The 23523-nt window shown below is 41.8% G+C and overlaps 1 protein-coding gene across 4 annotated transcripts in view; it reads left to right on the plus strand.

Annotated features, from left to right (window-relative positions):
- gse1 (Gse1 coiled-coil protein) overlaps positions 1 to 23523 on the plus strand; it is a 192882-nt gene that overhangs the window by 131259 nt on the left and 38100 nt on the right. The gene's annotated exons all lie outside the window — the stretch shown is intronic.

Raw genomic sequence — 23523 nt, forward strand, 5'->3', positions numbered from 1 at the left:
ACTTGCTCCGTTCTCAGCCTGTTTGTCTAAATCTAGCAGTCAGATGCACCAAGTGTGTCTCCTGGTAGAGAGCAAATAAACAGCCTTGATAATCAGGATAGCATTTAAACCCTTCCCTACAACACAACGCACTCCCTAATTGGACTCAACTGTTTTGCTGCTAACTAGCTACTAATTAGATCAGTGAATTCCTCTCACCCTCCTCTCTCTCATGTGCTATTATTTGCTGCAAACAAATCCAAGTGTTTTACCGAAAAGTGCTTCCTACGTGTAGTGGCAAGCAAGGAGATGATTTGTGTCATTATAACAGATGCGGGATAGTGTTAACTGCACATATATAACATACCAAACTGAATGTGTGTGCAAAGGTATATTTAAGCTTTTATTAATGGGTGTGTTTGTGTGTTTTGGCTGCTCAACACCGACACAGATGCAAGAGCCAAAGGCCAGTGACCTCAATAAGCCGCTGTCAGAGAGGGTTTGTAACAGCCCACTGGAGCCCATCTGTATCCTTAAACAGATATACACATGCACACACAAGGCATACGGTATTTTATATTTTGTATAATATGTTTTGCTGGTTATGTATGCCAGTGTGCATGTGCTTGGATGTGTGTGTGTGTATGTGTATAGGTGGGTGTCCACAAGTCTGTGCTGTAGGTGAATGGTGGTGGTGAAGGGCAGTGACTCTGTGCTCTGGTTTTAGCCTTGGCTGTGGATACAAGTCTTTTGACTGCCATGTTTTCCTCTGATCTGCCTCCCCTCTTTCATCACAAAAACCACAGAGAGCAAGGCAGAGGGAGACGGAGAGGTTTAAAGGCTGGCAGCAACATCATGGCCTTGAGGTGTTATCTCTGCCCCTCACCGTGTTGGAGAGAGAGGTTGGATGGGGGGGGTGCGGAGAGAGAAATGGACTGTGGGAGTGATTGCAGCGTAGCCCACTTCTCTCATTTTTTTTCCTTCCTGTGTGCAGCAGGATGGTTAGCAGATGGTCTTGTTACCAGCAAAATGAAAATGAACGCAGTAAAATTTGCTTGTGTTAATTCCTCATCCCCCAGGTGAGACCTCGAGCACTCACGTACACAGACACGCACATTTACTCGCATATCGCAGACGCACGTGCGTGCACGCACACCGACATGCACGGCCTTGCCCTGCTGGCTTTAAACACACACCATCTGCATGCGGGGAAAGTGTGTCGGAGGAGTGTGAAGCGTGTGCTTGGCTTAGGGAATGTGTTTCTAATGTTCATAGCCATAGCTTATGTTGCTTTGGAATGTAAAGAGTGTTACCAAACGCTTCATGTCATCAGTCATCAGTAACCCAGTTGTCCAAAGACAGGGGGTGTTTAAGGGCAGGCTGGCAGAGCTGAAAGAGGGCTGAATTGGCAATTAGAGGTAAAGGGAAGCGAGGGAATCTCTGCTAACAGGGAGGAGGAGATGGCATGTTCATCCGCAGATGAAGACTAAATCCTTTCATTCTCTCCTCATCTTCCCTCCCTCCTTCCCCCTGCTTGCTTAGCGGTGAGATGAGAGCTTCTGCTTTGTAACGTCTGCTTCTTCATGTTTGTGCATTTCGAGGATCCAGACTAGTCCATAGCTTATCCCTCCGAGTGTGTGTGTTCTGCGGGGATAGAAGCGCCTTAGCCTCCCTTATCGTCTTACAGTAGGGCGCTCGCTATTGCTGGTTGAACCCCCGGGGGAGAAAGAAAGTAATGAAGGGAGGGAGAGTGAAGAAAACATACCTGTACCTAAAGCATCCTAATCTTTACTTTCATTTGCAGTGATTCAGAAAGACCACACCTGTTTTTCTTGTAGAAGCACCGTCATAGCTGGCTTTGTAGCAGTGGACCATGAAGATTGATGTCACAGTCGGTCTCTTTGTAAAGCACAATAGGCAAATTACATCACTAAAGCTTTTTTGTGCTGTAGACCTTTTTATCGGCCATGTTAATTAAAAGGTAGGAGAAAGAGAGCTGCCAGCTTTTATTAAAGATGGCTGCATTCACATGGCTCTAGATGCTCCACCATCTGCTTAAAGAAACTTGTTTTTTTTTTTCAATCTCTTTGACCATCACCTCTGGAAAATACAGAGAAAAGGCTATGATAGAAAGAAAACCCTTAAACCACTTGAGCAACATATTCAGCGGATGATCCTTGACACTCTCCTTGCTCTCTCCCTGCCTTTGTGAAAATGACAACCTTGTCATGAATGCAGATCAATTCACCTTGGAGCTCAGTGTACTCAGTGGTGCTAAAGTTGCTACAATTACAGGAGGGAGTAGCGATGCTAAAAAACGAGCGGGCACCGACGGTACTGCAATGGCTAAATCCAAATGGCATATGTTACGCTCATATGTATGTATAACATGCACACTTGCACACACTAGTGTGTCTGTGGTGTTAATACCAAGCCACTATACCGCCCACACAGCCCTTGAACGCGAATGAAATGAGTCATATGTTAGGACGCTCTTCACAAACATAGCACACAGAACACATATGTTCGCCATGAAGGAACAAAACACTCCTACATACATTGTGCTCATCATTACAGAGCGACCTTGTACCCTGTCTCAATGTTAACCCACATGCACCAAATGAATGGAAGAGTGAACTATATGCACACACAAAGCGATCTACCTCACATCTCCTGTTGCTCTTTAACTAGCGTGGTACGTTGCAGGTCTCGGCAGAGTCCTTGATGTGTGCAGAGGAGTGATGATGAGCTTAATGCAGTCTGTCTGTGTCCCGGACGTGACCACCGCATTAATATAGCACTAATACAACGCTCTGTCTGCTGCATGCTAATCATGCCACACTCGTTCTCATGCTCTCTTTCTCTCATAGTCTTTTGTTGTGAGACTTGCGAGACGGGGAGGTGAGAGGAGACAGACTTCTAAAGGCTGATAGGATTTAACCTGTTGACTGTCACAACAGATGGAAGTTTCATGTGTTATCAGATAGCCAGAGCATTTTTATATACCAGAAGAAATCAAGTTTAGATTATCTTATCCATGGTGGTGGAAGGAGTACTCAGATCCTTGCCTTAAGTAAAATTAGAAATACCAGTGTGAAAATACTCCATTACAAGTAAAAGTGCTGAATTCAAAATGCTACTTAAGTAAAAGTACAGAAGTGTTATAGGCAAAATGCATTTAAAGTATCTTAAATAAAAGTACTCATTATGCAGAATGGCTTCTTTCTTCTTTCTGTTATATTATTATAGCATATTATATCATTCTTTTCTTTATCACTAACAATTACACGTAAGATCATTTTTAATGTTGTAGTTTGTCAATGTGGAGCCAAGTTTATATACTTTGTATACTGGGTAGATTAGTTTAGTACTGCGTCATATCATAACATGGTTTTTATATCTAAAAAGTAACTAAAAGTGTCAAATATAGTGCAGTAAAAAGTACAATGTGTCCCTCTGAGATGTAGTGGAGTGGAGTAGAAAGTAGCATACAATTTAAATGCTCAAGTAAAGTACAAGTATAGTATGTCAAAATTGTGCTTAGTAAATGTACTTAGTTACATTTCCACCACTGCCTATTCATTTTGTTGACAGAGAGCAACAGTTACTGCACATACAGGCGTTGCACAGGAAATGCTTTGTTAGAACACAAAATTCAAATTTGTCAAGCATTACTGAAAAGTACTCTTGTTGTTGATTCTCCACTATCAACAAACACTACACCGGATTCATAGGTTTTAAGTTGAAGTTTTTTAAGTTAAATTTTCCTCTCAGTTTTTAAGTTTTTATAGAGGAAAACACAAAGCAGCCCAAACTTTCAGCTCTTGCGGTCATTGCATACGTAAAAAGTATCCTACGTTGCCCCGACATTTTGAGGGAACTGCTCCTCAGCTGCGACGGGAGCCTCCACAAAGGTCCACAACACCTTGAATGAAAAGCATAATTTGGCCTTAACACTTGTTGTAAGGCCTTGACATTTGGTCCACCTAAACAAAGCCCTCCACCCCTCACTCCACCACACACAACCACATCTCAGGCTGGTTGAATAAACAAGACCACTTCAAAGCAGCTCAGTGCCCGTGCCAACAGGCCTGAGAGGAGGAGAGGGAGGGAGGGACCGCAATACTGGAATGAATCAGGAGGGAAGGGGGTGGAGGGATGTGTGAGCGTGACTGCTATTAATGGCCTAATAATATATTTGGCTGTTTTGGCAGTTGTGAAAAGGGTGAAGGGGGGCAGAGGGTAGAGGAAAAGGGGTTGACAGCGTGTCACGGCTAGTTAAAAGCAAGCTGGGAGAAGAGAGAAAGGCCTTGTTTGTCGGGCTAAATGCTGTAAATAACATCAGAGAGTGCAGCTAAATGGAAATCAATGCAATTACCCTATTAGCATGAGCTTGAACTCACTCTGGCGGCTGCTACATCTCCCTCTCCCTCCCTCTCTCCATCTCCCGTACATGTATCACTCTATGCATGGTGTTATACAATCCTGGACATACCAGAGAAACAGTTCTTTTAAAACAAAGCAATGTGTGTATGTTAGGCATGTTCAGTGTGGACGCGTCAAGTGGGCACGCTGGGTCGTCCCTGTTAACTCCACTGCAAGCGTAATGATTTTGTTTAGATTTGCATAACCCCCTTAATCACCCCTATTTTAATACCTTACAATTGCGGGGGGGAGATTATGCTGTTAAGTGGTAAGTCATAATTAGATAAATAATTGGTTTGGCTATCATCGTCCCTGTGCCATCTGTTTGAGGGTATGTGTGTGTGTGTGTGGGGGTGGGTGAAAGGAGAGGGGAGAGTGTGTGTGTGTGTGTGAGAGAGAGGGCGGGGATAATGGAAAAGATCCAGGGTTTTATGGATTATGTTTTGATTTTTTTTAAAAGATACACAAGTCACAAAAAGATTGTCCTTGTAGTTTTACATAACACTCCCACTCTTCTTCATCATTCCAGTGGATCTCTCTCATATACTGTGTTAATATCCATGCTAAGTTTAACTCCTGAAACATTGATATTAAATTATATCAGAGCCTACTTTCAAATAGGGGTGGGGGGAAAAATCGATACAGCATAGTATCGCAATATTTGATCAATTCACAGACGTCAAGTATCGACCTTTTATTATATACTGTAAACTATTAACCTCTCTTGCAGCGGGCTCAGTCAAGCTGCGTTCAATTTTGGCGAGGAAAAACTGGCATGGCTGTTTTCAAAGGGGTCCCTTGACCTCTGACCTCAAGATATGTGAATGAAAAACTGTGAGATGAACAGAGTGAAAACTGTATTTCAGTAGATAAAACAGATGTTGAAAAACTGCGTAATTTGCATTTGAAAAAAAGGAAATAAATCGCAATATATCTTATTGCAATACTAATCGCAAAATGTTCAAAATCGCAACATGATCGTATGACTTAAGTATTGTGATAATATCATATAATGAGGTCTCTGGTGATTCCCACTCCTACTTTCAAACTCAGTGACACACAGAAGTCCTTGTTTACAATACTGAGCTAGGAGCTGTGTCATCTGTTTAATTGATTTGTTTGCCGTCAAACTGTTGTAGCCTATAACTGACAGTATAGCAGCAGTGATTGCCATGCCGTGTTATAGAATGTGTTAGCACAAATTTACAGGTGTTTATGGGTGTTTGTATATGTGAAAACAACTCTTTGCTGTGTGCTTTCACCATCTCACAGGTTTATTTTTTTCCTGCATTCTTTACAGAAACATACAGTCGCATCTGCTGCTGACTGACGTGCATCCACACGTCTCCATCTGTAGTGGTTCCATCTCTTTCCTCTAATTGTATCCTTCCTCCCTCCATTTATTCTTCTCTTCTCTGCTGTGAGCATAACAGTAAAATAGTCATTTCTGTAACCTGCCATTGTATTTCATATTCTCTCTCATATTTCTTTCTTTCTTTGTCAGAGATTAGATAGTCTGGTCCCTCATTCTGCTGCTGTATTGAGGGGAACAAGCAGTGGGGCTTCATCTCTACAATGAGAGTGAGGAGGGAACAATTTAATCGAATTAGCAGCTGATATATCCTCCATAAGGATTCAACTCCTAACTAACTGCTGCAGTTAGGGCAGTATGAGTATAGAATTAGAAAGTGTAGAGGTGTGTATGTGTGCAACTGAATGAGAATATCTATTTTGTGCTTGTCAATGTTTGTGTGTATGCACATGGGCAAAGTGCGGAGAGGGTTAAGGGTGTCTATGTGCTCCGAACATTCACACTGACAGCTAACAATTAGCTGCCGCCAGTGTGGCTAATAGAGGAGTGTACATTGTTAATTATGTCACAGCAGAGAGGTGGGAAGGTGGAATACATTTGAATAATGGGAGGAATGATATAACAGCAGGCTTTTAAATTCCTTGGCCCTTTTGTGTGTGTAATGAAGGGTGTCGGTGGATGCTTGTGTCCACTCAGACCCAGGGGCCTTTCAAACATTCATAAAGATAAAACAAACACACACATGTACCATCCCCCTCACACAAACACACACACTCTTTCTCTCTACCCCTCACACACACACATACACGGTAACACTGAGAGGCCTGAGAGATGGAGGGAACGTCTAAGTAGTGCGCTCGTGCCTGGTTTTCCAGATCAATTATGTGTGGCTGGGTGATCGATGCGAGGGCTTAGCGGAGTGGAGAGAGCTAATGGGCAGGTCAGTGGCTCAGACACATCCTGGCTCCCCCTGCCTATTACCACTACGTCTGTTAATAGGCCTCACCACACTCCCCTGTTGCTCACACACACACACACACACACATACACACAGACGCTTGGATAGTAGAAGGATAGCGAGGAGGGAACACAGCCAAGCACAGACCTACTCCCTATACTCCCAGTGTCTCTTCCACACATCTCCCCTTTTTTCCCCCTCAGCTTTAGTTTCTTGTTCTGTTTTGTGACCTTTGACCTGTTTTTACAGCAAGGCTTTGGAGCTACACCATATGGTGATGCATATGTATGTATTTAAATAAGTGGAGGGGCAGATAAGCAGCATATTTAGAGCCGCGTAAAGTAAATATGAAAGAGATTACTCCGCAGCCCTCGTTTAATCTCCTCAAAGTCTACTCTAGCACACACAGGCCTGAAGACGGCCCATCCCCTGCATTTCTAATTGGCTGAAGAATACGTGAGTGTCTCGTGGTGTTTGGCTGGGGTCTGGGTTAAAGGGTCAGGCAAGCAAAGAAGTGCTCGGTCTGTATCACTAATTGGATTTTTTACGTTTCTTTTAGATTTCAAGTTGATGGTGCTTTGTTTGTTTCTGTCATTGTTTAATGCAAACATGTACTCCGAAAGAAGGCCCGGATTTTAGATCTCAATATTCTATTTTTTTTTTTATTAATCGATTAGTTGTCAACTGTTAAATTAATCGGCAACTGCTTTGATAATTGATTTACCGTTTTGGGTAATTTTCTTTAAGAAAACTTCTTAAATGTGACTTTTTCTGGTTTCTTTACTCCTCTATGACAGTAAACTGAATATCTTTGAGTTGTGGACAAAATAAGACAGCTGAGGACGTCATCTTGGGTTTTGGGAAACACTGATTGACATTTTTCACCATTTTCTGACATTTTATAAACCAAACAACTAATCAATTAATCGAGAAAATAATCAACAGATTAATCAACATTGAAAATATTAGTGAGTTGTAGCCCTAGTCTATTTGTGTTTCTTTTTAGTCATGTCATTTCAAATGTTACATTCAAATGACATTGTGGAAATTGCTGTTTGGTCTCTCTTTTCATTAAAAATGGACATTTTATAAATTTATGGGCAAGTATCACATGATGTATTCTGGTATTATGTTTTGAGGACTCAGCTATGGGTTTAGTTATCAATTTAATGTTCATCTATTAAATTGAGTCACACTTATACAAATTTTTAAGCTTCATAAAGATAAGATTAGTTGCAGGGACATTATATTGAATTGCATTAGACTATACATTTGTGCCTAATAAACTGGTAAATAATTAAATCTTTCTGATGTAACCACCTCTTGGTATATCTTTATAAATAAAGATATATTGCTTCCTTTAAATTTCTGTTTTTATAACTATAGTTTAGGGTTACAAAATGGACACATTTCAAATCTTAGTCATTAGATCGTATTTAGAGCTGAAACGACAAGTCAATTAATTAATTTGTTGAAAAAACAATTGCAGACGATTTTACTATTTGTTAAAGCCATAGACAATTAATCAAGAAAAGAATTATCTGATTAATTGATAACGAAAATAATCATTAGTTGCAGCTCTATGCTTTCTTACTGCTGGTATACTGACACCATTATTCATATGTGTAGGACAGCTGTGTGGTAACACAATGATGACAGCAGGTCAGCCAGTGAGGTAAAAATAAAAACAGTGCAGGGCATCACTCTTCCTGGTTATTATTCCCTCTACTGACTCTCTTTCCATCCATCCCTCTCTCTCTTTCTTGGTTAACCTGTCACTTTGCATAGCGCCTCTTCTGTCTTCTGTGTGGCATCTGATCTGCATGTTAATTACCTCTATCGCCTTAATTAATATCTGCCTGGGATGAATGTGGAACACAAACCCCAGAGGTAAAGCATATGCCCTGCAGCCCTCACTCACACAAGCTCATATACTGTATATGCACATATGCTTATACATACGCAAGGCCTATTGGTTTTTCTTCTGCAGTTTTGGTGCTTGCTTGGATTGCTGGTTTGCTGAGGTGTTGTGGGTGATGGAGGTAAGAGGCACAGCCCAGGATAGTCTGGATAGTCTGGGCTCAGAGTAAAAGAAGGGGGCCCAGGCTGGATGTCCAACAAGGGGGGCTGCCTGAAGTCTTTTCTAACCCTTCCTCTCTGAGTGTGTATCCCCATGGCGAAGGCTAAAAGCGCTGCCACTTGTCGTCCACATAATGGAGGCGAGGCAGGAGGTGGGGGGAGCTTGTGCCATTTGTCTTTGAGAGGAGCGAGGGAGTTCAAAAAGGAGGTGAAAGAGCCATTCTTTTTAGATGCCGAGGGGGAGGAAAGTGTGCATGCTTTCACAGGGCTGGGCAATTCATCGACCAGACGCCCCTCTCCACCGTCAATGTGCATACTGGCGTGCACAAGATGTATATGCTGACCCACACATTTGATATATACATTCTCACCCGCTGTACACTAGTAACCCTACACTACACAGCATTTTACTAGGTGGAGCTGGAGTGAGTTGTGAGTTCACAAGGTGCGATTCCACCATAGCTCTGATAATTAGAAACATTTTTATTATGATATCTACACACACATATCTACACACACACACACTCGCTTTCTTTCTCAGCCATGCAACAAGGCTGTGTCTCTAGTGGCTGATAGATTGTAATGAATGTAACAGCAGTCAGATCCTTCAAAAGCCTCTCAAAAGCTTAAGCCCCTTTATTAAATTAAGCTAACGATGCCTAAGGCCAGGTCCTCTGCTGAGAGAGAGAGAGAGAGATGGGGGATAGAGAGAGGGAGAGGTGGTGCATATGGGAGGTAAAGGCTGCAGAGATAAGGAGGCGGAGGAGGAGGCAATGTTAGGAACGAGGATGTGAAATGGCAAGTAGTCAAATCAATGAGGGATGGTGGGAATGGGGGACGTTTAGTATCAAAGAAAGGAGGTGGAGGAGGTAAAGGAGGGCTGGTGAAAGAGGACAGGAGGAGGAGAAGAGGAATACCCTGCAGCCTCCCACAGTTGCACAGTAGTGCACCTGCGGCTGAGAGGAGGAATAGTAATTAGGCGAAGGCTCATTGTGGGAGATTCACAGTGCAAATGTGTGTTTTCTAACAAAAACATAAATGTTTAACTACTCTGTTGAGTTTTTAAATGGGTTAAGCATTTTAAAGCTTTTTACAGACTCTTTATGTTAATTACATTGTGTGTTAAAAACTGAATCCTTGTTGCAGCGGGAAGGAAAGTGGCACAGGGAGTGAGTGCAGCATGTGTTGATACGCAATCATGTATTTTTTAGCATGCTTACCTGCACTGTAGGCCACATAATAGTGAGCATGTAGGAATGTTTCTAGTAGGGCTGCCCTTGACTAAAAAAATATTAGGTGACTAGGGCTGCCCCCTCTTAGTCGATTTGTCAACTAGTCGGTCGTTTTGGTCTTAGTTGACTAAGATTTCTTTAGCTAATTCGTCATTGTTTAATGCTTTTTCATGCTGAATAAGAGCACATCTCTGGTAAACGGAAGATTTAAAGGAGCTATATATCGAGTTGGGAGCATTTCTATTGCCTCTCAACGGCTCTCAACATGGCAACGGCGATCTGGTGGCTCGTAGCTAACAGTGCTAACAGCTTCAACAGTGCAAACAACGGCGAAAGTGATGACAGAGATAACAGTGTTAACCTGAGGGGGAACCGGAGGGTGGGTGCTACGCTTCCACGATGACGCCGTTGGTCGGGATGGCGTTGGTCGGGACGGCGTTATCAGCTGTGACGTTATCAGCTGCTCTGGATATCACAATGGGCTCCTTTTAAAGTGGTGCATTTGTGTGATTCTTTGTGGAGAACCTTACAGACCTTTCAATTGAATCAACTAATCGATTAGTTTAAGAAATGGTATCAGTGTTAGTCGACTAGGAATGTCTTTGGTCGTGTACAGCCCTATAGGCAACTAATAGTCACAGCACGTCTTTGAGAAATTCTTTAAATGATTTAATTGAAAAAATAATTTCATTCCAGTATTTTTGTCCCTGAAAAGATGAACGCAGTCATGCTGAGGGATCTGGTGCTTATTAAAGACCAAAACACATATTTGTGAATATTATTGTGATGCCAGAGATGCAACTATCCTTTTCTTGTAATGACTTATCCCTAATAGCAATGACTAATCACCAGAAATGACTAAAGACTAATAGCTCATTAGTGATCAGTGATAAAAGACCATAGAATATGACTAATTGAGTAAAATTTTTTAGTCAACTAAGACATTTTAATACCCAAATGAGTGATTATTTGACTAATTGAACAGAAGGGGGCTGCCTTGGTGTCTAGAGAGCTGTCCTGGGGGTAGCATGTGTACAGACAGCAGGCAGATCAAAGGCTGAGGTCTCCGTGCCGCATCGTTAGTCAGGATACCTCGTCTACCTGCTCTCTCTCGCTCTGTACCGCAGGTCAAGTAGAGGTGAGGGATACACTATCGCTCGGATGAAAGACAAGACACGCAGGCATCATCACAAACTGCACGAATGCATCTTCTCACACACACAGACACACACACACACATATATAACATTCACTCACATACCAGAAAGAGGGTCATGCTGCCTAAAGGGAACGCTGTGTGCGTGTGTTGGGTAGTGTTTCTTTTTTGCTCTGCTGTGCGGTCTGTGAGCACGGAGACACGTTCTGTGGCAGGAGACACATAATTCATGATTAGGCTTGCATTTGATCCAATGCATCACAGCAATTAGCAATTTCCAGCACAATGTGAAAAGGGCCTCATCCTCACTTCCTCCCTCAGCCATCACCTGCTTAATCCTTATTTTCATCCTTGGCTTTGGGAGCACACCCTGTCTTTACTGCTTACAAGTGTGGCTTTGATTTTACAGCCTGTGCAGTCGCTGGTATCTAATCCACAGTAAAACCATTGATAAGCCAGACAGGGGTAGAGGTTGACAGCTGAGGCGTCTCTGTGCTTTTGGTGGGTGACTGTCCCCTTGTGGACACTTGATGGAATTACTCTCTTCCTTTTTACTGTATACTGTATGCAATATTAGTAACAGGCAAAACAAAGGGTCTTATTCCTTAATATATGTTGGTTATTGAAAACTGTGGTTAAAGTTTCATCCATATTCAAGATATTTCTTATGACCTATAGTAGCCTATCACATGCTTTTGGAGAAACTAATATCATAAGTGATCTACTATTATTGGTTTGGATGTATTATTGGATCACAATAGTAATGTTTAGTGTAAACACACCATTGAAGACAAAGACATTATCATTTACAGAATCATTCTGTAGTGTTTCTTTATGGAGTTGCTGTAGGAATATTACAAAACTGCAATAGTCTGATTTGTATTTTGCACCACAAATCTGCAGAAAATGTGTTTATTAATCAATTAATTCATTAATATCCCCTTAATTATCCTCATTAGATTACTTTTTTTTCACTAATATGTTTATTGGGTTTTCTTATTTTCACAAACACAATAATAAGAATAAAAAAAAACACAAACAACAAGAAACACTGGTACAGCTCAGATCGAAAAATGTTAATAGGAGGTCATAGGAAATAGTCTATAGTGCAGGGAAGTCACAGGATACATGAGTTCATGTTCAGGAGACTCCTTGTGAGATAATGGAAGAGAGGTCAGGTCCAATATAATTCAGATAGGGCTGCCAAATATTGTGCCCTATTAAATTAATTTTTAAGATCATTGCAGTTTAAATCAAATATGCTTTTGATTTGCATGAGAAAGACAATCCATGTTAAAAAAAAAAGGCAGCATAGGATATTAAAATTAAGGAAACAAACACCAATAATTAGGTATTGTTGTCTATCAAAACATAAATACAATATAGGGCTAATTGTTCTTTTATAATAATAGATGAATGAATGAGTCTATTAATTTTGTCTCCTTGCATTTGTCATATTGAAATGAGTTAGTCACAGATGTGTGATTATTCTTAATGAACAGGAAGTGTCTCTATCCTTGTTGGGGATAAAAAAAAACTGCTATAGTCTGCTTTGTATTTTGCATCACAAATCTGCAGAAGATGTGTTTATTAATCAATTAATATCCCTTAATTATCCTCATTAAATTACTTTTAAGATCATTGCAGTTCAAATCAAATATGCTTTTGATTTGCATCTTATGAGAAAGACAATCCATGTTTAGGCAGCATTGGATATTAAAATTAATAAAACAATAATTAGGCTATAGTGTTGTCTGGCAAAACATAAATACAATATAGGTTAATTGTTCTTTTATAATAATGAATGAATGAATGAATGAGTCTATTCATTTTATCTCCTTGCATTTGTCATGTTGAACAGAGTTAGTCACAGATTTGTGGTTATTCTTAATGAACAGGAAGTCTGTATCCTGGTTGTGGATGGACTGGGACATTCTTTATCCCATTGGTGGTGGACAATGCAGGGTCAGCCCTGCAGGACTGGAGGCGTGACGGGGGGAGCAGGTGCTTTTTTTTACCCCCCGCCCTCCTCTCCTCTCCGGCTTGTCTGTCTGCCTGTCTGTCTGTCTGTCTGTCTGTCCGGAGAGGAAGCCCCACCTCCCGGCTCCCAGCAGCCAGCAGCCGGCCGCCTCTCTCCTCCTCTCTCCGGCTTTCTGCTCTGCTCTGCTCCGCTCGGCGTCGACACAAAAGTGCTCGACGGAGATGATGGATCACCGCTAACGGAGGGGGAGAAATTCACTAATTTACAAACAAAACCACTGGATTAGCCCACTACTTGTTTGCGGTGAGTGATTCTGTGTAAATCTGTTAGTTATGTTTTCAAAAGCCGGAGGTTTGTTTGAGCGAGCATACAGCGAGGGGGTTTGTGTTGAGGAAGTCATTATAAGGCTGCGATATCGAGGAAACGAGTGCTATAGTTTTTCTTTTTCTTTTTCTCTGAGGTCGGTGCCAGAATCAGAATGGTGTTTATTGCCAGGTGTAAGAGGTATATACACTAGGAATATGCTTTGGTTTTGTTGGTGCAAAAGTCAAAACAGTATAATAACAAAAAGAATAGATTAAAAACGTTAGAATAAAAAAAAATAATTTCTGCCAATATAAAATATAAAAAATAAGCTATAAACAAAAATAAACATGATATGATGATGATGTGTGTGCGCGTGCTTGTGTGTGTGTGAAAGGAGAGACAAGAAAGAGCAACTGGAAGAGAAAGAAAGAGCCACTCCGGTGCGCTCAGGAGGTGACTTAAGCAGTTTTTTATATTATTATTATTATTCAGTGTTTATATGCCTGCCTTGTTAAGGATTTTTCAGATTTTAAAATGCAGATTAGCCTGAAGGGCTGAAAGGAATAGCCCACCACCCACCTCAAATTAACTTCTTGTAACATTGTTACCGGTGCTCTGTTGTGATTATTATGTAAAAAGAGCACAGCCCAGAGGGTTTCTGCGTATATATAAGCCATTTACGCACAACTGTAGGCCCTTTATGTAAAAATTGTATTATTGGCTTTACTTGGTTGGTAATTCGGAGTCTCCAGTCATGCTGGCTCCTTTAACATTAGTGGAGAGCGTCTGGTTCTGGGCTGCTCCTCCAGAGTGTCCATGAAAGAGGCTTTTTCTCTCTATATAAATGTGACTGTGACTGCGATAGTGACACATGTTGACCATTTGGTGCTCTTGGGTTGAAGGCTCTGATGACCCTGTATGTGTATGTGTGTGTGTGTGTGTGTGCGTGCACGTGGCAGGTGGACCGTGTTTAATCACTTCCCACGCGCAACTTCACTTCTCTTGAACTGCAGGCGCGCACAACAGCTGCTTCTGTTGGGAACACACACACACACACACACACACATGCACACACATGCACACCACTCGTCATCATACACCTCTCGGGTTTAAAACACACACACAGCCATGAAGCAACAGGCTTTACTGAGCACACTGTGCTGCTGCGGGTTGAGTTTATCTGCAGCCAGAAGGAGTCTTGTTGTGTGTTTTTTAGCTGCTGCTGATAAGGTTAGCCATAACTGCAAGAGCAGGGAATTAGAGCCTCCTGTTTTTTTTGTAGTGAGACTGTCCTGCTGCTGCTGGTGGTGTCTTTAACAGCTACTGACTGGTGCTGGAAATAGGTCATTCATTACATGGGCATCTGTGTGCCATGTACCATACCTATATGTGCTGTAATTGTGGCGCATATTGTGGTATAGAGTCCATTACTAGGCTATATACTGTTAGCCTGCTTGTATGGATTACAGCCTGGGTTTCTCCCAAGACCAAGATATGGCTCACAGCAGCACAAGGTTCAGAAAAATACACTATGGGGGCATTAAAAATTAATGAGGAGAGGGAACACATTTATTTTCATGAGTTGACACTAGAAGACAATGGGAGATGTTATTGTTCTGTTTCACTTGTCGCTGACACCACCTACTCTTTTACCACTCACAGTCCAAAAGAAACAACCCCCACCCCTTTTTTTTATGGGCATTGTTTTTGTATTTATTTCAATATAAAATGACAATACTTAGCTCACCTAGGAGGCGATGTGGCCATGTGTATATCTGTGCCAGGTTTTAAAACAGAAGTTTAAATGAAAACAATGCTCTGGAAACAACAGTTTTGGTGTGGATCTGGGAATTTGAGCATTTTTGCTCTTTTTCTCATGAACAACTGGACTTAAACCTGCAGTAGGCAGAATGTTTTTGGCATCATTGGGCAAAAATTCCATAATAACCTTTCAGCATATTGTAATTGTAAGACATAACTAGACTTCTGCACCTCCTCATGGTTCTGTTTTCAGGCTTCAAAAAGTCTAACCCGTGACGAGAGACTTTGGCCAATCACAGGTCATTTCAGAAAGAGAGCGTTCCTATTGAGTGTTCCTATTGGCTGTGCTCCGACTGGTAGGCGGTGTTTGGTATTTCCTCAACTGATCTCAACATGGCAGCAGTTTGGCACAAACTTCATCATTTTACAGCCAAACAGTACACTTCAAGATGTTTCTGAAAACATTTTAGGCGAGAAATAGTCATTACAGTAACAGCATATTGAATCATATTTGATCAGCGCCTCCTTATCTTGACCGTTTGATTAGAGTTGGCGAGTGATTGACAGCTGCAGAGACTCCAGCTCGGCTCTGATTGATTGTTTTCCTCCGGTCTGTGTAATCCTGCAGATGCCATTAGGAGCACCGGAGGACACCAGAGGACACATAGGCACATGATTATTTTTCAGATTACCTGTCTCATGCACTACTGTCAGGATATAGTGACTGTTTTATAAGAATAGTAATAATAATATATTTGCTCCGATTCTACCCACTGCAGCTTTAATGAATGAAAAAAAAATTACATATGGCACATGTATGTATCCTATGGTTGTCAATCACTATGTGTATTTTGATGAAGGCCTTGATCCAGATTAATCCATAGTGGATGTATGTGCTCGCAGATGGCTTTCCAGTTGTATTAGTGATTGATCTTCTGTCTGAACTATCACCTCTATACCACTGATGGCGGTCACCGCTGCACTATTACCACTTCCATACAGGAAATCCCCCCATATGAACACACACACTTGACACAGCATTTGACCCGTCACTGCTGTCACAGGTTAATCCCTGATCATCGCCTTTCAGCATTATGTGTCTTCTTAACCAACAATATTATACTGAAAACATTAAGACAATAGAATAGTTACTGTCATGCATTAGTGTTTTTTTTTCCAAATGTGTTATTCTAATAACATTTAACTTAATCTGTGGAGCATATCAAGGGGCTGATAGATTAGGATCAGTCACTGCTACAAGATATGGGAGCTACAAGTGACTTTACTGGATGGAGATAATGGAGACAGTGTGTGGGCCATTGTAAAGTGTTTTGGGCATTAATGTGTTGCAGTTGTGGCCCGTCTGCCTGCTATGTTGTGCACACTGTGTCTTTTTTTGTCATTGACACCACAGTATACTGTAAGGTTATATGCGTTATCATTATTGTTATTGTTTTGTGGCATGAAGTAGTAAATTGTATGCCTATTGTGAACCACAACACAACTTCTCTATGCGGTTTAGTTTGTTCCCTACCTGGTAGACATCCACTTTGTCTGGTTTAAAGTAAGAGAACAAACAATAATAGTGAACATTCTCCAAATTTCTTTCACACAGGCTTATATTGTAACTCATATTGGATTATTGACCTTGCAAACATTTCCTAAGGGGTCATAGTAATAGCAAAAAACGTCAAATTGTCCAGTGGCAGTAATCTCACATGTGGATCTCTTCTGAAATGCAAAACGTGTCTCTATCTGTCCACCAAATTTCATGAAGATAAAGTTTTTGTCAGGTTCTATTTACAGAGAGACGATCTAAGTAACGGTAACAAACATAACCTCCTTGGCAAGAAGCTGTGAGTTAGCTAACTTTAGGTGGATTTATCCTCCCTCGTCACAGACTTACACATGTCTGATGGTTCAGGACATGATAAGAGTGGCGAGATTACTTATGCAAATCTTGCTCTGAGAGGAACAGAATTTTCTCGCTTGTGATGTGCCATTTAAAATTTGTCGAACCCTTACACTGCGATAGCGCCTGTACTACGTTGGCATGTTTTCAGGTGTCGTCGTGCTGTTTGTCATGCTGCGGTAGCCTGCAGTGCTGCGAGTGTCTGGGGGCTAGACGGCAGCTGTGTTGAGCAGAGTGTTGGTGACAGTTTGTCTGTGGCAACAGCACCTGGCTCTGTTTAGAGAGTGATTAGGAGAGTCCCAAGCAGCTCCCCATACTGTTTACACAAGGAGCCTGGAGTTAAAGGTGACCCACTTTGCATTTCCTTATCAACAGCCCCCATTGATGGCTTTGAATAGCATAGACTGTAGAGAGGCCTTTGCATGGGTTTACATAGTTCCCTATTAGAGAGAATGGGATGTGTTTGACTGGGCGAGGCTTGGATTTGACTAGCATTACAACAATGTCCTGAGGTGGTATGAAAATGTGGGTGCACAGTGCATGCACATCGCTCTCTTTGTGTGTCAGGGCTGGGCTGCTGTGTGGTCTGGCTGTGTGATGGAAGAGAAATCACTGTTGGATTTTTAGGAAATACACATTTCCCTCAGCCAACATGTCTCCATCTCGTCTACCACCTCTTTCTCTCTTCATCTCTGTCGGCTTCTCTCTTGATCTCTCTTCTTCTGTGTCCCTAGCTAGCTAACTCTCCAGGTACGCCTGTTAGATTTTGTGGCAGTCGGCCCTGTTTGATGCCTTTTTTTTTTTCGTTTTGGATGGAGAGAATAAGTGTGAGTGATTGTGTGTTTCTAAGCGTCCCTTACTGGGTGTAAAAACGGGTAGTAAAGGTAAGCTGTAAATGTGATGACCAGTGAAGACAGCTGAACAAACAGGTCATAAAGTATTTATCTGAAGGGAAGACGAACAGAAAGTTGGGCAGACGGACAGACAGATTCACAGGTAGAGGAAGAAGTTAGATAGAGAAGTAGATAGCCGGAGAACCCAAAACCTCCTGTGGCTCATGACGTTTGTTCTCATGCCTACTGGTTTTTGCTCCATATTTCACTGATAAAGCTGCTTATCACTTTGTGCGTACGTGTGTTTACTCTCCGTGTGTGAGAGCAAGCCAAACCTGCTCTATAAACTGTAGAGACGCATGTCCCTGAGTCACCGTTTGCCGTTAAACAATACTTAATTTTTCACCCTCAGGTATTGTGTGAGGGGGGGTGTTTAGGGTGTGGTGCTTATTTGCTTGTCACACAGCATGGCACGCTCTCACACACCTAGTGACACACCACATTAATTTATGGTTAGAAGATGATTAAATTACATGCGATGAAACTTGTTAGATATCAGGCCAAAACAGTGGCCTGATCTGTAATGATAGCTGGGAAGAGGTTTGCGGGTAATATAGTGTAAACAAGGGCTGGTTCCCAATAAAAGCTGCATTAAATATTCTACAGTTATTACAGTTAGTTTCTATATACCTGCTGTTGTTGACAAAAGTTGCTTTTATGAGAGTTTAAATGAGAATCAAGTCTTTCTGTAATGGTTTGTCCCACTTTGCATACAACCTTGAACGTATCACATACACTTTGTGTACATCTCACTTAGAGATAAGTAGTAAAAACAGTTACAGATCGTAGCTTAGATTTACCTGGGCAGTATAGTATATGTACTGTGGAAGTTTTTGTGAATCCACTGTAGATAATACGCCTCTCTCTCTCTCTTGTTCACTCTCATATCTTCATCTGTGGGTGTGTTTAGGTGTGGCAGGCAGATGTTAACAGGTGCCAGGTCACCTGATTTGACCCATCTCTCTTCAGGAGCAGGATAATTGAGTTTATGTTGTTGTTTTTTTCTTACAAGGGCTTTATGTAAGAATCAGAAATTGCTTGTTAACTGTGAAACCTGTTGCTGTTAAGTCAACAACAGTCAGTCAATCCTGTTGCTCATGCTTGTGCTTGCACTACATAGACGCGAGCGAGCATCGGTCAAAACAGTGAAATGACACACACAAGACTGAACGTGATTGACAGGCATCATGTTGATTAACGTTAGCAACATTAGCCAGCTAAAGCCACAAAATTACAATATATTTCACATGCTTGGCTGTAATGTTAGCTTATCTGTCCAATATAGATTTTGCCAACTTGTGGTCCGTTTTGATACCCAAAACCAAACAAAGGTCCCTCCATGAATCGAAGGCCCGGCTGATGTTGATCCTAGTTTTCCCCCCGACGTCGTTCACATTCCTGTTTTGCCGTACGGGCTTCACTAGATATAATTGGAGTTTGTGTTGTGGTGGGGGCTGGTCGTTTGTTGGCGTTATAGCGGACTCCATATCTAGCCGAACGTTATCGTTGCACACTGTTAGCCCTGTAGCGTAGCTGAAGAGAGTAAAGGCACTAGCGCGCGCACATGGCGCCACAGCTGTTGGATTTTCCCGGAAAAACCGGCCCGCATTTTTCACATTAAAAGCAGTCTACAGGCTGATAGAGGAAACACAGAAAGTCGTGGAAGGTCTCATCTTTTAGGTTAGTTTACAACCTGTTCACATACCTGTACATACAGTCCCTTTAAGCTCAACATTTGTTTCACTTTACTTAACCACCTTTTTTACTGTTTCTCTTGACTCGGCTTGACCTTTGCTTTTATTGTTGTTTCCACAGTTAGTTACTGTCATCATTTTTCTGTATTTGTGTTTGCCAAACTTGAGCGTTGTGCTTGTTGCGCCGTTCAAATGACTTGCAATGCAAGCCAGTTGAGTTGTGGCAGAGTTTCTTTGTCGTCATGAAATCCCATGCTTCAAGACCTGTTCCCTGAACTGTATTGGACACGAGCTGCTTTCGTATCCAGTGTGATTTTCATTCAGACAGGAACACACGGCACAGTGATGAGTGGAGTAATTACCAGCAACCTTTTCACAATGTTAACTTTGTATGTATTTTCACTCTTCAGCTTGGATTAAATTGTCTTGAGGGCAAAAAATTCAAAAAAGGAAACATTTTCATTCACATAAAAGTCACTCTTGCTAAATTCACCAGACCACACCTCGTTCTAGATATCTTAAGATTATGTGTATGTTTGTGTAGCTGATGTTTGCTGCTGTCATTTTCATAACCCCAGGGCCTGATAAGCATTGGCCAAACAAATACAACACAGGCAACATGAGAGCAGTAGATAAGCGAATCATACACACACTCAATACTGACCATACTTGACTATTGCCCTCACCAAATAGGGCCTCTTTCATTCAGTATTTTGGTGTGTGTTCCTCTGTGCGTATCATAGTGTGTGTCTGTGTCTTGTCTTTGTGCGTTCTCCAGTCACACTCTCACAGTATAACCCAGCATTGTGCTAAAGGCTACTCTTCAACAAAGGCCTTTTCTTTTGCTATCACATCATCATCTCTCTCTCCCTCTCTATCTGTGTCTGCTTCTATCTCTCTTCAGCATGTTTGTCTGTTTGCCTCTCTCGCTTCCTCTCTCTCTCTCTTTCACTCTGTCTCTCTGTCCGAGATATCTGCTCCATCAGCTGACTGTCATATTGTGTGTGTCTGTTTGTTAGCATGCCTCCTTGTGTATGAGGTCAAGGTCAGATATGTGCCTGAAGAAGTGAAGTGGGTTTTGTGGCCATGTGTTTTAATCTGCTCATGGGCAGAGTTGCATGCCTGTGTTGGCGGAGGCCACAGTTGCCGTGTTAAACGTGCTCTCACAGAAGATCTCGTTGCCAACTAGACTTGTTTTATCTGGCTGGTATTTGCATTACTAAAGGGTATCCATTTTTGGGGGCGCTGTTCTTTTTAAAAATAATCTGTTTAGATCTCATCTCACATCTTCCATATGTGTTGTTTCTTATCTCAGTTTCACATCAACCATATGTGCTTTCCCTTTGCACTGCCGCAAAATCTAAACAGATACAGGAAGGAGATATTCCACATGAAAGCTATTGCATGACTTTCATATAGTATTAAATAAAAAATATTCTGAATACATGCAATTTGGAAATTGACTCATGCTGCTCATTGGGAGTGGACTGGGCAATATGATGATATATACCATGAAAACGATATAAAAATGTCTATTGCATATATTTTTCTATATTGTTTATATTGCGATATAGGCTGGGCCTATATTTAGTCATTTTTTTCTCTATAATTTCATTTAAAACTGTTATGTTAATTTTGAACTCAAGTTCTTAAAATGAGAAAATACTCAGTACTTTCCATGTGTCAAGTATTTAATTCACACAGGAGCATACACAAATAGGCTTTACCATGTGGTTATTTCATATAGATTATATCATATAGATATTTATTTATTAATTACCAGAAAACGTGCTATATAGTGATATAAATTGTTATCAAGATATGAAATTACCTATATCGTGATAGAAGACTTTGGCCATATCGCCCAGCCCTAGCTGCAACTACCAATTATTTTCATTATCAATAAATCTGAGTATTTTTTTCTATTAATTGTTCGGCTAATGTCAAAGAAATAGTGAAAAAAAAGGCCAATCACAACTTCCCAACGCACAAGGTGTTATCCTCAAATTACTTGTTTTGTTTGACCAAAAGTCCCAAATCCAAAGGTAATCAGTTTACTCTGATATATGCTAAAGAGAAGCAGGAAATCCTCCTATTTGAGAAGTTGGAACCTGAGAAATTTGTGCATTTTTCCACTATTTTTGCTTGATAAATGACTGAAATGATTCATCGATTATCAAAATAGTTAATTATCTTTCCAATACCAATTATCTTTCTGTTGATTAATTAATCAACTAATCATTGCAGCTCTACTTTAAGCGAAGGTCATATGGAATCTGCGGTAATGTGTGTGTCTTGTATCTTGAAATGAAATCTTGATTCCTGCGTAGACAAGGGAAGTCATGAGGATTTGTACTTTGGAAAGAATGGGTCATTCATTTGTCAGCACAACTCATCAGGCCTACGATGAATGTGCTATTCATCGTAGGCCTGATTTCGATGGGAAACATTCCACTGTTCCAGCTGACAACCAAGCAATACCAATGCTGTAATCCTACCAGAATAATCTGGTTTGACCCTTAAAATGTTGTAAATTAGTAAAATGTTTTCGATGAGCTTCTACTCTACAAATAACTAGTCAAATACTTAAAAGAATAAAGAGACATCACCACGGGTCTCAGCTCTGCGTCGTTGTGGCTATTCACTGAGATGTGTGTGGCCATGGCGACGACGGGTCGTCTCCTTCTCGCCTAGAGGAAAGAGGTTCACTCATCAGTCCATACAACATCCACACATTCAGACACACACACACATGTACTAGCAGGAACACACCAATTATACCAATTACAAGATTACAACAGGGCAACTCTCAGCAACCAGACCCTGCTATGGAAAGTCAAGTTGGTGCTGTGTATGTGTAGGCTGTGTGAGTGTGTGCGTGTGTGTGTGTGCGGTGGAGCCGCTTGGGAGTCAGGGCCCATGCAGAGCACTTGGAGTGCTAATTAGGCAACCACAACCCAGCAGAGTACATCACAGAGAGAAAAAGAGAATAGAGGGGAGAGAGAGGTTGAACAGAGGATGAAGAGAGGGGTGCATGTAGGGGAGCTGGCAAAAACAGCGCTCATCTCCTGAGGAGAGAGTGAGGGATGAAGAGAGAAGGAGGGGGGGAAGTTGAAAGATGATGATAACTGAAATATGTTGCATGCAGTGATGTCCCCAGGCACTGGGAGCTTTACAGTGCAGAACAATACAATTTATCCAGGTCTGTGTGGGCTGTCTGCACCGAACAGCATCGCAGGTACAGAAACCAAGATGAGCTCCGTGGCGGATCCTTCTTTGTACGTGTTTGCTTCTATTTGTGCTTTGAGTTCATGTGAGATGTGCAACATCTGTCATATCTCCCTGCCCTGCTGGGAAGAGCCACACTGCCACTTTTTCCTGTCTCTGTAGCAGGTGAGGTTGATTAAAAGAGAGAGCCGACAGGACCCGGTGATGATGATGATGATGATGATGACTGTGAGTCAGAGCTGACTCTCCTCTCTCAGTTGAACAGCTGGGCTAGGGCTGAAGCTGGACCTCTCATCAGGGGAGCGGCCGGGCTCTGTCCCCCTCAGCGAGAGGCTACAGAGGGCACAGCCATACAGACAGCAGCTTGACTCCTGGGGCATGGACCACAAAGAGCCAGAGACACAGACAGAAGGCTCTTATGTGTGTTTGTGTGTCTGCATGTGTGTGTTCACACTCTCTAAGCAGCGTTGTGAAGCGTAACCAGACTGTTCTGTCATACGCCCACGCTGGTGTCTCCGAGAACACAGCCACACACTCCCCAGATGACATGCGTGCACACGCGCACACACACACAACCCCAGCAACCTCTACCACAGCCGCTATGTAA

The sequence above is a fragment of the Sebastes umbrosus genome, chromosome 2, assembly GCF_015220745.1.
Source record: "Sebastes umbrosus isolate fSebUmb1 chromosome 2, fSebUmb1.pri, whole genome shotgun sequence".
Lineage (NCBI taxonomy): Eukaryota > Metazoa > Chordata > Actinopteri > Perciformes > Sebastidae > Sebastes > Sebastes umbrosus.